The sequence below is a fragment of the Palaemon carinicauda genome, chromosome 36 (assembly GCF_036898095.1).
Source record: "Palaemon carinicauda isolate YSFRI2023 chromosome 36, ASM3689809v2, whole genome shotgun sequence".
In the NCBI taxonomy this organism is placed as follows: Eukaryota; Metazoa; Arthropoda; class Malacostraca; order Decapoda; family Palaemonidae; genus Palaemon; species Palaemon carinicauda.
The window spans coordinates 60,286,509-60,291,508 of NC_090760.1; positions in this window are offsets into that span (position 1 = coordinate 60,286,509).

Here is a 5,000-nt window from a genome sequence, read left to right on the forward strand (position 1 = left end):
CAGCATAAAGAATGTGACTCCTATGATATTCATAAGCTTATCTTAATGTCAGATCACAGCAAAGCATTGCCAGTGATAAGGAATGATTAGGAATAATATCAAAAGGAAAATTAGAATTTTTAGACTTTGGCATCAAATATATCGTAATTTCATTAGCAATTCAATTCAAAATAGTTCCGCAATTAAAAATCAAACGTAATTAAGAGTCATTGGGCGTAAATAATTTATGCATTGGAATATTATTATGAGAATTGAAAAATATGTACAAATATTCTTTCTCAAAAAAATGAATATATCTTATACCTTCCTTTACACATTAGAGACCAAAGTTATAACAAAGACTTTACAGCTTTGTTTCGAAACTAAATAGTAAATCCAGATTATTTTTTGATTACCACTTCATGGAAGCTTATCTTTGCTACAGATTGTCGAAGTTATAAAAGTGATAACTTCATCCAGAATGAAGTCAAATACGTTTCTCATTCTCTCTTCTAGACTTCCATGTGTAATCACTTATACCAATATGATGAACATGAATGTTGGTGATATTGATCTGATCATTGTGATGGATGATAGCCATTGAGTCTATGAATATAAAAAGAATCGACATTAAATAACTATATATCTTAAGCTAAGAAGAATTATGACGAGATGGAAATTTAGGCGAGGCAATTATGGAATTATAGTAATCTATTTACTGCCATCTTATCCTTTCAAAAAGACGCCAGGGCAAAGAACAGAGGAATTCAAGAAAGTTATTGCATACACTAAAGAAGTTGATTTATGTAAAAGTGAAGTTTGAGATTATTGTAATAACCAAACAAAACTAAATCGAGATTGTTCCTTAAATCCACTATTGAAATATTGGCAAAATATTTCTAAAACAGTGAAATAGAATTATATAACCAGCAAAAGTAACCATAACTGTAGGATTTTTATTCAACAGCAATAAATATAGAAACCGTTAAAAGCTTTTTTTTTTTTTTTTTTTTTTTTTTCAAATTTAGACGAAGAGCTGGTGACGAACGTTGAATAAAAACCAATCAAGGCAGATGATTAGTAATACTCGTGTAGATACAAAAGAAGTTCGAGGTATGAGATAGAAATTCAATATATATTTTTATTGAAGAAATACTAGAATGAAATAAGTTGTAATTGATTACTTTAGAAATATACTTACATCCTAACAACTGTATATCGCTATACAATGAACAATAGATCGGGTTATCAAAAGTTAGAGTGAGATACACTTTGGTCTTCCTCACCCATAGATAAACTCCTCACCTATCAACCTCAATAACATCCTCTTAATAGCAACCAAGCTCCATCAACAAATAGGCAGCAGTCGACAGTATCACAAAGACAATATATTGCTAAAGTGGAATAGTTTTTATTATTTGCAACCGAGAAATATGCCTAATGCCCTTTCCAAAGTAAAGGGAATCAAACAGTGGTCATAATAACTGGATGCTAAAAGAAAGTTCATGTGAGCTTGGAAGTAATGGTAAATCGAATACAATGTAAACTACAACGGGCACTTGGTAAATCGCATAAATTCACCAATACCTCATGTGTTACCATGGGTTTGCAAACAAATCGGATAATAATTGTCACATAATAACGAAACCAGTATATCGACTTCATGACATTGCTGACCGTAGAGTGAGCAATGTTGCGAGGTAGCTGTTAGGTATTAAGCGAAATGCAAGTTCCACCCGTCTGTGCCTTCTATCAGCCATGGCTGAATACAACAGTGACTTTCAACATATCCCTGGGAAAACAAATCCTGTTATCGATGCCCTGTCAAGAAACACAATAGCAGCCATACAGGTGGGATTAGATTGCAAGGACTTGGCAGAAGCCCCACGGAAAGCAAGCAGGACATCCATTGGGAAGAAATTGCCCTAGACAACTAAAATGTCAAATTCCTCTGTGATATGATTACTGGATGGCAATGCCTATGGATACCGGGCCCCATGTGCCTACAGGTGTTTGATTTCATTTATTGCCCCTTACATTAATAACTCCAATCTACTACAAAGCTAATAAAGGCCAAGTTTATTTGCCACGGCATTACTAAGGATGCGAAGGATTGGGTACATGACTGTACGTTTTGACAAACTTCAAAAGTACATTGACGCATGGATTCAGGAGTTGATACCTTTCTTCAACTTCATCGTTGTTTTGCCCACATCCTCGTCAATATAGTAGAGCACCTACCCATATCCCAAGGACACCTTTACCAATCTACCATCATTGTCCGCCTACTCATTGGCCCTATGCAAACTGCAACGTCCGCCTCATGTACATCTGCCTTACCTCCAGGGTGGATAGCAAGATTTGGTATCCCTGAGCATATTACTTCTGACAGGGGTAACACACCTACCTCTCAGTTGTGGGTATCATTGATAAATTTTTCTGGGCATAATCCTACATCAGAAAACCTCCTCCAACCCTACAGCCAATGGAATGGTTGAATGTTTTCATTGCACCTCAAAGGAGCTTTGATGTCCCACTGTAATAACACCAACTGGATTAGTTAGCTTCCCTAGGTTCTTCTGGGATTATGAACCTCTCCTAAGGATTCCTTTGATTTCTCAGCAACTTGCATGGTGTATGGTAATTTCTGCTGAATGTTTCCCGTCTGCAACCTCCTTAGCAATCTCCAGCACCTACGTCCCATAATGTGGAAATTTACTCCCTGCTGCCAGACATACAAGCCCCCAGCAAAGAAACGCATACAAAGACATTTAAACACTGCAACGCATGTCTTCGTGCGCACTGACTCTTACAAACCACCGCTGATGCCCACTTACATGCAACCTTTCCTCGTTTAAGACTTTCTTAATTAACATTCGTGTCAAAACCTACATATTTCCAGCAAGATGACCGACCTACAGTTCACAAGGAGAAAAACTACAGCAAACTTATAGTAGCAGATACTGTAAGCATCGCTCTCCGGGCACCAACATTATACATACAGTGATATGGATAATCTCTGTAGCGGTGCAAGTCCGAGCATGTGTTTATGTGTTTGCTCGCATACATATGCATATACTGTTTATGTATAAAAGTATGAAATCAGCTATTGTACTCTTGATATTCTACGGATCCTTGAATTTTGAAAAAGAAATTACTTTACCTTCTGATGTTTAATTTCTAAAGTTTTTCACTCTTTATAGTAAATAATTTCGTCATAGTTAATTATAATATTCGTAGGGCTTCGTATATAAAAGGATATTTAAACTTATGTTAACTAATAATCACTTGTTAAGAATTTTTTGTTGAAACAGTTCTACAGTGAATAAAATATGAAGCAAAGGAATATTCATCGTTTCTTTAACCAAAGGCTTACACCTGAATACTTAGATTATTTGAGAGAATATGAGGATTCCTATAAGAAATGCACGTCACAAAGGCAATCCTCTCCCTATATAAATAAAAATATAAATTATATATATATATATATATATATATATATATATATATATATATATATATATATATATATATATATATATATATATATATGTATATATATACATATATGTATGTATATTTATATATATATATATATATATATATATATATATATATATATATATATATATATATATATATATATATATATACTGTACAGAATTACGTCCATAAATATATATATATATATATATATATATATATATATATATATATATATGTATATATATATATATATATATGTATATATATATATATATAGATTTATATATATGTATAAATATATATATATATATATATATATATATATATTTATTTATATATATTTATATATATATATTTATATAGATACATATATATATATATAAATATATATATATATATATATATATATATTATATATATATATATATATACATATACATATATATATATATATATATATATATATATATATATATATATATATACTGAACTACGTCCATTTAATTAGATATAATGGTTTCCATACGGTAGAGCAACTAGTATTGTTCTACCGTACAATACTAGTGTCCTTTAGGTGGATCAAAGGACTCGAAAGTATATCATATATCATAAATGTGATTTGTTGCTTCTGCATTTATAGGAATGGTTTATTTTGATAAACAAATATTTTCTATGCCTGGTTGAGGAAGCAACTGCTTTATTTCTGCAGAAACCTTTTGTATATCACGTTAATTTTTTCATCACTTGGTAAATAGAGTTATTTGGTACTTTAAGTATTTTGTAAACATTGTTTAGAACCAGTGTTGATTATTATCTCTTTAAATTACTTTTTTGTGTGAATGCTTGTTGGGTGGTTCTTTAATATACAGTAATTACATATTGTGACAGGTTTAAGTTTCTGGAGGGTCCATTTTTTGGTCTTTGTCAGAGTAATAAAAGTCTTCATAAGATTGAACAAACTTCTCTGAAGATTATTATGCATTTCTGGCAGAAGATTAGTGTGTTTTGCTTTAACATCTCCCGTACTAATTACTAGATCAGAATAGTCCTTTGACACAGCACTCTATAGATCTTCCCCTAATGTTTTATATAATAATACATTGGCATATGTCATAATGAAGGTTAAGCCAGATGAATCGGTTAAGTAAGTCAAGCAATTCGAATACCTACAATATCCCGTCCCTCCCCTCTACTTCACCCCTCTGTCTTGACCATCCTCCCATCTCTTCAGTAACCCCGTTTCCTAGTTTTTCGGTCGTGGCTTACTTTACCTTTTCTGTAACCTGTTATATTTGTTAATAACAGATAGAATTGATATGTTGGATTCTTGTTATGAATCTTATTAACTTTTCATGATACTGTTGTATTCAGTCAGGTTGTATAAGGAGTTTATAACCTTTAGCCAATTTACCCAACTTGATGAACCTGCCATGAGGGCTCATTTTAACTGTTTAAAAGTAATGAAACACACCTTTTCCAAAGGCAGGATCGATTGGCATCCAAAGTACTCATGTTACACGCTATGTTCCAAGACT